Raw genomic sequence first — 13,202 nt, 5'->3', positions numbered from 1 at the left:
GATATCTGGGAGTGGATTTAGCAGCTGATGGAACCATGGAAGCGGAAGTGAGTCACAGGGTGGAGGAGAGGGTGAAGGTTCTGGGAGCATTGAAGAAATGCGTGGAAGGTGAGAACGTTATCTCAGAGAGCGGATGGAACCATGGAAGTGGAAGTGAATCATAGGGTGGGGGAGAGGGCCAAAATCCTGGGAGCTTTGAAGAATGTGTAGAAGTCGAGAACATTATCTTCGAAAGCAAAAATGGCTGTTTGAAGGAATAGTGGTTCCAACAATGTTGTATGGTTGCAAGGCATGGGCTATGGATAGAGTTGTGCGCACGAGGGTGGATGTGCTGGAAATGAGATGTTTGAGGAAAATATGTGGTGTGAGGTGGTTTGATCGAGTAAGTAATGTAAGGGTAAGAGAGATGTGTGGAAATAAAAAGAGCGTGGTTGAGAGAGCAGAAGAGGGTGTTTTGAAATGGTTTGGGCACATGGAGAGAATGAGTGAGGAAAGATTGACCAAGAGGATGTATGTGTCAGAGGTGGAGGGAACGAGGAGAAGTGGGAGACCAAATTGGAGGTGGAAAGATGGAGTGAAAAAGATGTTGAGTGATCGGGGCCTGAACATGCAGGAGGGTGAACGGCGGGCAAGGAATAGAGATAATTGGATTGATGTGGTATACCGGGGTCGACGTGCTGTCAATGGATTGAATCAGGGCATGTGAAGTGTCTTGGGTAAACCATGGAAAGTTCTGTGGGGCCTAGATGTGGAAAGGGAGCTGTGGTTTCAGGCATTATTGCATGACAGCTAGAGACTGAGTGTGAACGAATGGGGCATTTGTTGTCTTTTCCTAGCGCTACCTCGCACACATGAGGGAGGAGGGGGATGTTATTCCATGTGTGGTGAGGTGGCGATGGGAATGAATAAAGGCAGACAGTGTGAATTGTGTGCATGTGTATATATGTATGTGTCCGTGTGTGTATATATATGTGTACATTGAGATGTATGGGTATGTATATTTGCGTGTGTGGACGTGTATGTATATACATGTGTATAGGGGTGGGTTTGGCCATTTCTTTCGTCTGTTTCCTTGTGCTACCTCGCAAACGCGGAAGACAACGACAAAGCAAAATAATAAAATATATATAAATATATATATATATATATATATATATATATATATATATATATATATATATATATATATATATATATATATATATATATATATATTTTGCTTTGTCGCTGTCTCCCGCGTTTGCGAGGTAGCGCAAGGAAACAGATGAAAGAAATGGCCCAACCCACCCCCATACACATGTATATACATACGTCCACACATGCAAATATACATACCTACACAGCTTTCCATGGTTTACCCCAGACGCTTCACATGCCCTGATTCAATCCACTGACAGCACATCAACCCCGGTATACCACATCGATCCAATTCACTCTATTCCTTGCCCTCCTTTCACCCTCCTGCATGTTCAGGCCCCGATCACACAAAATCTTTTTCACTCCATCTTTCTACCTCCAATTTGGTCTCCCGCTTCTCCTCGTTCCCTCCACCTTCGACACATATATCCTCTTGGTCAATCTTTCCCCACTCATTCTCTCCATGTGACCAAACCATTTCAAAACACCCTCTTCTGCTCTCTCAATCACGCTCTTTTTATTTCCACACATCTCTCTTACCCTTACGTTACTTACTCGATCAAACCACCTCACACCACACATTGTCCTCAAACATCTCATTTCCAGCACATCCATCCTCCTGCGCACAACTCTATCCATAGCCCACGCCTCGCAACCATACAACATTGTTGGAACCACTATGCCTTCAAACATACCCATTTTTGCTTTCCGAGATAATGTTCTCGACTTCCACACATTCTTCAAGGCTCCCAGGATTTTCGCCCCCTCCCCCACCCTATGATCCACTTCCTCTTCCATGGTTCCATTCGCTGCCAGATCCACTCCTAGATATCTAAAACACTTTACTTCCTCCAGTTTTTCTCCATTCATACTTACCTCCCAATTGACTTGACCCTTAACCCTACTGTACCTAATAACCTTGCTCTTATTCACATTTACTCTTAACTTTCTTCTTTCACACACTTTACCAAACTCAGTCACTCAGGGAAAAAATGCAATTGAGTGGGAGATGTATAAAAGAAAGAGACAGGAGGTCAAGAGAAAGGTGCAAGAGGTGAAAAAGAGGGCAAATGAGAGTTGGGGTGAGAGAGTATCATTAAATTTTAGGGAGAATAAAAAGATGTTCTGGAAGGAGGTAAATAAAGTGCGTAAGACAAGGGAGCAAATGGGAACTTCAGTGAAGGGCGCAAATGGGGAGGTGATAACAAGTAGTGGTGATTTGAGAAGGAGATGGAGTGAGTATTTTGAAGGTTTGTTGAATGTGTTTGATGATAGAGTGGCAGATATAGGGTGTTTTGGTCAAGGTGGTGTGCAAAGTGAGAGGGTTAGGGAAAATGATTTGGTAAACAGAGAAGAGGTAGTAAAAGCTTTGCGGAAGATGAAAGCCGGCAAGGCAACAGGTTTGGATGGTATTGCAGTGGAATTTATTAAAAAAGGGGGTGACTGTATTATTGACTGGTTGGTAAGGTTATCTAATGTATGTATGACTCATGGTGAGGTGCCTGAGGATTGGCGGAATGCGTGCATAGTGCCATTGTACAAAGGCAAAGGGGATAAGAGCGAGTGCTCAAATTACAGAGGTATAAGTTTGTTGAGTATTCCTGGTAAATCATATGGGAGGGTATTGATTGAGAGCGTAAAGGCATGTACAGAGCATCAGATTGGGGAAGAGCAGTGTGGTTTCAGAAGTGGTAGAGGATGTGTGGATCAGGTGTTTGCTTTGAAGAATGTATGTGAGAAATACTTAGAAAAGCAAATGGATTTGTATGTAGCATTTATGGATCTGGAGAAGGCATATGATAAGAGTGGATAGAGATGCTCTGTGGAAGGTATTAAGAATATATGGTGTGAGAGGCAAGTTGTTAGAAGCAGTGAAAAGTTTTTATCGAGGATGTAAGGCATGTGTACGTGTAGGAAGAGAGGAAAGTGATTGGTTCTCAGTGAATGTAGGTTTGCGGCAGGGGTGTGTGATGTCTCCATGGTTGTTTACTTTGTTTATGGATGGGGTTGTTAGGGAGGTGAATGCAAGGGTTTTGAAAAGAGGGGCAAGTATGAAGTCTGTTGTGGATGAGAGAGCTTGGGAAGTGAGTCAGTTGTTGTTCGCTGATGATACAGCGCTGGTGGCTGATTCATGTGAGAAACTGCAGAAAATATATATATATATATATATATATATATATATATATATATATATCATCAGCGAACAACAACTGACTCACTTCCCAAGCTCTCTCATCCCCAACAGACTTCATACTTGCCCCTCTTTCCAAAACTCTTGCATTCACCTCCCTAACAACCCCATCCATAAACAAATTAAACAACCATGGAGACATCACACACCCCTGCCGCAAACCTACATTCACTGAGAACCAATCACTTTCCTCTCTTCCTACACGTGCACATGCCTTACATCCTCGATAAAAACTTTTCACTGCTTCTAACAACATGCCTCCCACACCATATACTCTTAATACCTTCCACAGAGCATCTCTATCAACTCTATCATATGCCTTCTCCAGGTCCATAAATGCTACATACAAATCCATTTGCTTTTCTAAGTATTTCTCACATACATTCTTCAAAGCAAACACCTGATCCACACATCCTCTACCACTTCTGAAAACACACTGCTCTTCCCCAATCTGATGCTCTGTACATGCCTTCACCCTCTCAATCAATACCCTCCCATATAATTTGCCAGGAATACTCAACAAACTTATACCTCTGTAATTTGAGCACTCACTCTTATCCCCTTTGCCTTTGTACAATGGCACTATGCACGCATTCCGCCAATCCTCAGGCACCTCACCATGAGTCATACATACATTAAATAACCTTACCAACCAGTCAATAATACAGTCACCCCCTTTTTTAATAAATTTCACTGCAATACCATCCAAACCTGTTGCCTTGCTGGCTTTCATCTTCCGCAAAGCTTTTACTACCTCTTCTCTGTTTACCAAATCATTTTCCCTAACCCTCTCACTTTGCACACCACCTTGACCAAAACACCCTATATCTGCCACTCTATCATCAAACACATTCAACAAACCTTCAAAATACTCACTCCATCTCCTTCTCAAATCACCACTACTTGTTATCACCTCCCCATTTGCGCCCTTCACTGAAGTTCCCATTTGCTCCCTTGTCTTACGCACTTTATTTACCTCCTTCCAGAACATCTTTTTATTCTCCCTAAAATTTAATGATACTCTCTCATCCCAACTCTCATTTGCCCTTTTTTTCACCTCTTGCACCTTTCTCTTGACCTCCTGTCTCTTTCTTTTATACGTCTCCCACTCAACTGCATTTTTTCCCTGCAAAAATCGTCCAAATGCCTCTCTCTTCTCTTTCACTAATACTCTTACTTCTTCATCCCACCACTCACTACCCTTTCTAATCAACCCACCTCCCACTCTTCTCATGCCACAAGCATCTTTTGCGCAATCCATCACTGATTCCCTAAATACATCCCATTCCTCCCCCACTCCCCTTACTTCCATTGTTACAGCGCTGGTGGCTGATTCATGTGAGAAACTGCAGAAGCTGGTGACTGAGTTTGGTATAGTGTGTGAAAGAAGAAAGTTAAGAGTAAATGTGAATAAGAGCAAGGTTATTAGGTACAGTAGGGTTGAGGGTCAAGTCAATTGGGAGGTGAGTTTGAATGGAGAAAAACTGGAGGAAGTGAAGTGTTTTAGATATCTGGGAGTGGATCTGGCAGCGGATGGAACCATGGAAGCGGAAGTGGATCATAGGGTGGGGGAGGGGGTGAAAATTCTGGGAGCCTTGAAGAATGTGTGGAAGTCGAGAACATTATCTCGGAAAGCAAAAATGGGTATGTTTGAAGGAATAGTGGTTCCAACAATGTTGTATGGTTGCGAGGCGTGGACTATGGATAGAGTTGTGCGCAGGAGGATGGATGTGCTGGAAATGAGATGTTTGAGGACAATGTGTGGTGTGAGGTGGTTTGATCGAGTAAGTAACGTAAGGGTAAGAGAGATGTGTGGAAATAAAAAGAGCGTGGTTGAGAGAGCAGAAGAGGGTGTTTTGAAATGGTTTGGTCACATGGAGAGAATGAGTGAGGAAAGATTGACCAAGAGGATATATGTGTCGGAGATGGAGGGAACGAGGAGAAGAGGGAGACCAAATTGGAGGTGGAAAGATGGAGTGAAAAAGATTTTGTGTGATCGGGGCCTGAACATGCAAGAGGGTGAAAGGAGGGCAAGGAATAGAGTGAATTGGAGCGATGTGGTATACCGGGGTTGACGTGCTGTCAGTGGATTGAATCAAGGCATGTGAAGCGTCTGGGGTAAACCATGGAAAGCTGTGTAGGTATGTATATTTGCGTGTGTGGACGTATGTATATACATGTGTATGGGGGTGGGTTGGGCCATTTCTTTCGTCTGTTTCCTTGCGCTACCTCGCAAATGCAGGAGACAGCGACAAAGCAAAAAAAAATATATATATATATATATATATATATATATATATATATCTCGACTTCCACACATTCTTCAAGGCTCCCAGAATTTTCGCCCCCTCCCCCACCCTATGATTCACTTCCGCTTCCATGGTTCCATCTGCTGCCAGATCCACTCCCAGATATCTAAAACACATTACTTCCTCCAGTTTTTCTCCATTCAAACTTACCTCCCAATTGACTTGACCCTCAACCCTAGTGTACCTAATAACCTTGCTCTTATTCACATTTACTCTTAACTTTCTTCTTTCACACACATTACCAAACTCAGTCACCAGCTTCTGCAGTTTCTCACATGAATCAGCCACCAGCGCTGTATCATCAGCGAACAACAACTGACTCACTTCCCAAGCTCTCTCATCCCCAACAGACTTCATACTTGCCCCTCTTTCCAAAACTCTTGCATGCACCTCCCTAACAACCCCATCCATAAATAAATTAAACAACCATGGAGACATCACACACCCCTGCCACAAACCTACATTCACTGAGAACCAATCACTTTCCTCTCTTCCTACACGTACACATGCCTTACATCCTCGATAAATACTTTTCACTGCTTCTAACAACTTGCCTCCCACACCATATATTCTTAATACCTTCCACAGAGCATCTCTATCAACTCTATCATATGCCTTCTCCAGATCCATAAATGCTACATACAAATCCATTTGTTTTTCTAAGTATTTCTCACATACATTCTTCAAAGCAAACACCTGATCCACACATCCTCTGCCACTTCTGAAACCACACTGCTCTTCCCCAATCTGATGCTCTGTACATGCCTTCACCCTCTCAATCAATACCCTCCCATATAATTTACCAGGAATACTCAACAAACGTATACCTCTGTAATTTGAGCACTCACTCTTATCCCCTTTGCCTTTGTACAATTGGCACTATGCACGCATTCCGCCAATCCTCAGGCACCTCACCATGAGTCATACATACATTAAATAACCTTACCAACCAGTCAACAATACAGTCACCCCCTTTTTTAATAGATTCCACTGCAATACCATCCAAACCTGCAGCCTTGCTGGCTTTCATCTTCCGCAAAGCTTTTACTACCTCTTCCCTGTTTACCAAATCATTTTCCCTAACCCTCTCACTTTGCACACCACCTTGACCAAAACACTCTATATCTGCCACTGTATCATCAAACACATTCAACAAACCTTCGTAATACTCACTCCATCTCCTTCTCACATCACCACTACTTGTTATCACCTTCCCATTAGCGCCCTTCACTGAAGTTCCCATTTGCTCCCTTGTCTTACGCACTTTATTTACCTCCTTCCAGAACATCTTTTTATTCTCCCTAAAATTTAATGATATTCTCTCACCCCAACTCTCATTTGCCCTCCTTTTCACCTCCTGCACCTTTCTCTTGACCTCCTGTCTCTTTCTTTTATACATCTCCCATTCAATTGCATTTTTTCCCTGCAAAAATCGTCCAAATGCCTCTCTCTTCTCTTTCACTAATAATCTTACTTCTTCATCCCACCACTCACTACCCTTTCTAATCAACCCACATCCCACGCTTCTCATGCCACAAGCATCTTTTGCGCACTCCATCACTGATTCCCTAAATACATCCCATTCCTCCCCCACTCCCCTTACTTCCATTGTTCTCACCTTTTTCCATTCTGTACTCAGTCTCTCCTGGTACTTCCTCACACAAGTCTCCTTCCCAAGCTCACTTACTCTCACCACCCTCTTCACCCCAACATTCACTCTTCTTTTCTGAAAACCCATACAAATCTTCACCTTAGCCTCCACAACATAATGATCAGACATCTCTCCAGTTGTACCTCTCAGCACATTAACATCCAAAAGGCTCTCTCGCGCACCTGTCAATTAACACGTAATCCAATAACGCTCTCTGGCCATCTCTCCTACTTACATACGTATACTTATGTATATCTCGCTTTTTAAACCAGGTATTCCCAATCATCAGTCCTTTTTCAGCACATAAATCTACAAGCTCCTCACCATTTCCATTTACAACACTGAACACCCCATGTATACCAATTATTCCCTCAACTGCCACATTACTCACCTTTGCATTCAAATCACCCATCACTATAACCCGGTCTTGTGCATCAAAACCACTAATACACTCATTCAGCTGCTCCCAAAACACTTGCCTCTCATGATTTTTCTTCTCATGCCCAGGTGCATATGCACTAATAATCACCCATCTCTCTCCATCAACTTTCAGTTTTACCCATATTAATCGAGAATTTACTTTCTTACATTCTATCACATACTCCCACAACTCCTGTTTCAGGAGTACTGCTACTCCTTCCCTTGCTCTTGTCCTCTCACTAACCCCTGACTTTACTCCCAAGACATTCCCAAACCACTCTTCCCCTTTACCCTTGAGCTTCGTTTCACTCAGAGCCAAAACATCCAGGTTCCTTTCCTCAAACATACTACCTATCTCTCCTTTTTTCACATCTTGGTTACATCCACACACATTTAGACACCCCAATCTTAGTCTACGAGGAGGATGAGCACTCCCCACGTGACTCCTTCTGTTTCCCAATTTTAGAAAGTTAAAATAAAAGGAGGGGAGGATTTCTGGCCCCCCGCTCCCGCTCTCGGAAAGCAAAAATGGGTATGTTTGAAGAAATAGTGGTTCCAACAATGTTGTATGGTTGCGGTGCATGGGCTATGGATAGAGTTGTGCGCAGGAGGGTGGATGTGCTGGAAATGAGATGTTTGAGGACAATGTGTGGTGTGAGGTGGTTTGATCGAGTAAGTAATGTAAGGGTAAGAGAGATGTGTGGAAATAAAAAGAGCGTGGTTGAGAGAGCAGAAGAGGGTGTTTTGAAATGGTTTGGGCAAATGGAGAGAATGAGTGAGGAAAGATTGACCAAGAGGATATATGTGTCGGAGGTGGAGGGAACGAGGAGAAGTGGGAGACCAAATTGGAGGTGGAAAGATGGAGTGAAACAGATTTTGAGTGATCGGGGCCTGAACATGCAGGAGGGTGAACGGCGGGCAAGGAATAGAGTGAATTGGATTGATGTGGTATACCGGGGTTGACGTGTTGTCAGTGGATTGAATCAGGGCATGTGAAGCATCTGGGGTAAACCATGGAAAGTTCTGTGGGGCCTGGATGTGGAAAGGGAGCTGTGGTTTTGGGCATTATTGCATGACAGCTAGAGAATGAGTGTGAACGAATGGGGCCTTTGTTGTCTTTTTCTAGCGCTACCTCGCACACATGATGGGGGAGGGGGATGGTATTCCATGTGTGGCGAGGTGGCGATGGGAATGAATAAAGGCAGACAGTGTGAATTGTGTGCATGGGTATATATGTATGTGTCTGTGTGTGTATATATATGTGTACATTGAGATGTATAGGTATGTATATTTGCGTGTGTGGACGTGTATGCATATACATGTGTATGGGGGTGGGTTGGGCCATTTCTTTCGTCTGTTTCCTTGCGCTACCTCGCAAACGCGAGCGACAAAGCAAAATAAAAAAATAAAAAAATAATATATATATATATATATATATATATATATATATATATATATATATATATATATATATATATATATCTTCCAAAACATCTTTTTATTCTTAAAATTTTTATGATACTCTCTCTACCCCAACTCTCATTTGCCTTCCTTTCCACCTCTTGCACCTTTCTCTTGACCTCCTGCCTCTTTCTTTTATACATCTCCCACTCATTTGCACTACTTCCCTGCAAAAATCGTCCAAACACCTCTCTCTTCTCTTTCACTAACAATCTTACTTCTTCATCCCACCACTCACTACCCTTTCTAATCTGCCCACCTCCCAACTTTCTCATGCCACAAGCATCTTTTGCGCAAGCCATCACTGCTTCCTTAAATACCTTCCCATTCTTCCCCCACTCCCCTTACATCATTTGCTCTCACCTTCTTCCATTCTGCACTCAATCTCTCCTGGTACTTCCTCACACAAGTCTCCTTTCCAAGCTCACTTACTCTCACCACTCTCTTCACCCCAACATTCTCTCTTCTTTTCTGAAAACCTCTACAAATCTTCACCTTCGCCTCTACAACATAATGATCAGACATCCCTCCAGTTGCACCTCTCGGCACATTAACATCCAAAACTCTCTTTCATGTGCCGATCAATTAACACATAATCTAATTACGCTCTCTAGCCATCTCTCCTAAACCAGGTATTCCCAATCACCAGTCCTTTTTTCAGCACACAAATCTACAAGCTCTTCACCATTTCCATTTACAACACTGAACACCCCATGTGCACCAATTATACCCTCAACTGCCACATTACTCACCTTTGCATTCAAATCACCCATAACTATAACCCGGTCTCGTGCATCAAAGCTGCTAACACACTCACTCATCTGCTCACAAAACACTTCTCATGACCAAGTGCATAGGCACCAATAATCACCCATCTCTCTCCATCCACTTTCAGTTTTACCCATATCAATGTAGAGTTTACTTTCTTACACTCTATCACATACTCCCACAACTCCTGTTTCAAGAATAGTGCTACTCCTTCCTTGGCTCTTATCCTCTCACCAACCCCTGGCTTTACTCCCAAGACATTCCCAAACCACTGATGGGAACATCAGTGAAGGGGGCAAATAGGGAGGTAATAACAAGTAGTCGCGAAGTGAGGAGATGGAGTGAGCATTTTGAAGGTATGTTGAATGTGTTTGATGATAGAGTGGCAGATATAGAGTGTTTTGGTCGAGGTGGTGTGCGAAGTGAGAGGGTTAGGGAGAATGATTTGGTAAACAGAGAAATGGTAGTGAAAGCTTTGTGGAAGATGAAAGCCGGCAAGGCGGCAGGTTTGGTTGGTATTGCAGTGGAATTTATTAAAAGGGGGTGACTGTGTTGTTGACTGATTGGTGAGGATAAATAAAGTATGTATGGTTATGGTGAAGTGCCTGAGGATTGGTGAAATGCATGCATAGTGCCATTGTACAAAGTCAAAGGAGATAAAGGTGAGTGTTCAAATTACAGAGGTATAAGTTTGTTGAGTATTCCTGGGAATTTATATGGGAGGGTATTGACTGAGAGGGTAAAGGCATGTACGGAGCATCAGATTGGGGAAGAGCAGTGTGGTTTCAGAAGCTGTAGAGGATGTGCGGATCAGGTGTTTGCTTTGAAGAATGTATGTGAGAAATACTTAGGAAAAAAAATGGATCTGTAAGTAGCATTTATGGATCTGGAGAAGACCATATGATAGAGTTGATAGAGATGCTTTGTGGAAGGTATTAAGATTATATGGTGTGGGAGGCAAGTTACTAGAAGCAGTGAAAAGTTTTTATCAAAGATGTAAGGCATATGTACGAACAGGAAGAGAGGAAAGTGATTGGTTCCCAGTAAATGTCGGTTTTCGGCAGGGGTGTGTGATGTCTCCATGGTTGTTTAATTTGTTTATGGATGGGGTTGTTAGGGAGGTGAATGCAAGAGTTTTGGAGAGAGGGGCAAGTATGCAGTCTGTTGTGAATGAGAAGGCTTGGGAAGGGAGTCAGTTGTTGTTCGCTGATGATACAGTACTGGTGGCTGATTTTTGTGAGAAACTGCAGAAGTTGGTGACTGAGTTTTGTAGAGTATAAAAGAAGAAAGCTAAGAGTAAATGTAAATGAGAGCAAGGTAATCAGTTTCAGTAGGGTTAAGGGACAAGTTAATTGGGAGGTAAGTTTGAATGGAGAAAAACTGGAGGGAGTGAAATGTTTCAGATATCTGGGAGTGGATTTAGCAGCTGATGGAACCATGGAAGCGGAAGTGAGTTACAGGGTGGGGGAGGGGGCGAAGGTTCTGGGAGCATTGAAGAAATGCGTGGAAGGTGAGAACGTTATCTCAGAGAGTAAAAATAGGCATGTTTGAAGGAATAGTGGTTCCAAAAAAGTTATACGGCTGTGAGGCATGGGCTATAGATAGAGTTGTGCGGAGGAGGGTGGATGGGTTGAAAATGAAATGTTTGAGGATAATATGTGGTGGGAGGTGGTTTGATCGAGTAAGTAATGAAAGGGTAAGAGAGATGTGTGGTAATAGAAACAGTGTGGTAGAGAGAGCAGAAAAGGGTGTATTGAAATGGTTTGGTCACAATGAGAGAAGGAGTGAGGAAAGATTGACAAAGAGGATATATGTGTCAGAGGTGAAGGGAACGAGAAGTGGGAGACCAAATTGGAGGTGGAAGGATGGAGTGAAAATGATTTTCAACGATCGGGGCCTGAATAAACAGGAGGGTGAAAGGCGTGCAAGGAATAGAGTGAATTGGAACGATGTGGTATACCGGGGTCGACGTGCTGTCAAAGGATTGAACCGGGGCATATGAAATGTCTGGGGTAAACCAATGGAAAGTTTTGTGGGGCCTGGATGTGGAAAGGGAGCTATGGTTTCGGTGAATTACACATGAAAGCTAGAGACTGAAATAGCATCCCCTCTTCCAGCGAGGTAGCGCTAGGAAACAACAAAGGCCACATTCGTTCACACTCATGTGTAATGCACCAGCAACCACAGCTCCCTTTCCACAACCAGGCCCCACACAGCTTTCCATGGTTTACCACAGACGCTTCACATGCCCTGGTTCAATCCACTGACAGCACGTCGACCCCGGTATACCACATGGTTCCAATTCCCAATGGAATAATGTAAATCGTCTCAGTGTACAGTGAACACTTGTACATAGCAACCTACAGCCATGTACAGAGACGACAATTACTGAGTGTTTACCTTGCCTCATCCATCTTGGGTCTTGGTTTGGTTAGGGTTGTACAAATGGTGCAGGAGGAGGGAGACGCTGTCTTCTTCCTACTGAAGGTTGTCGTACTAACACCATCTTGGTGTTTTCCTCCGAGTCACGTGACGTGAAAATAAAAAAAGTCTTTTGTTTGTAACCTCCCATGAAAGAAAGTCTTGGGGGACAGGTTTGAATATTTCTGGTATTGCTTATCCTTTCCTCTCTCTCCTGTGGCTGCATCACTGCTATTGTCGGCGTTGGAGTAACTGGCATCAGCTAATACTTCAACGTTCCCAGGAATGCGCCTCTCAACACCATCAATGCCACATCAACATCAAATACAGGAAGGTTGGCACATCAAAATGATCGCGGTCGTACTTGTGAATGCCTGCGAGTTCTACTGTCCTACATCCTGTCCAGTAGAGGTACCCATCCACAAATCAACTCTCTCAAATGAAGCTTTTACAGAAAACGTTTCTCAGTGATCTATAACACTGAAGGGAAACTATATAAGTTCCTGTAATACATGCCTATCAAAATTCATGTTAAAATCTTAGCCACAACAGTAGATACACATGACTGAACATCGAGTGCACAGCCCTATATAAATAACACGAACTATACCAACATAAAGGTTTTCATTGGCTGCAGCCTCTAACGAACTTACCTGGCAACATAATGGGCAACTTGGGACATTATATATAGCAAATGAAAACATGACCAAGTTTAACAGTTACTATCACTGGGTGTACGTTACACAAAGCGTATCCAAGTTACTTTACAATTTGGAAAGTTTAGACTTCCTTTTAATGTTTCTTAGGAAAAACTAATTTCCAGGTAATTAGCATATTATGGTGT

The sequence above is a fragment of the Panulirus ornatus genome, chromosome 11 (genome assembly GCF_036320965.1).
Source record: "Panulirus ornatus isolate Po-2019 chromosome 11, ASM3632096v1, whole genome shotgun sequence".
Classification (NCBI taxonomy): Eukaryota; Metazoa; Arthropoda; class Malacostraca; order Decapoda; family Palinuridae; genus Panulirus; species Panulirus ornatus.
The sequence above is the reverse complement of the archived record's forward strand: the minus strand, read 5'-3'. Positions refer to the sequence as shown.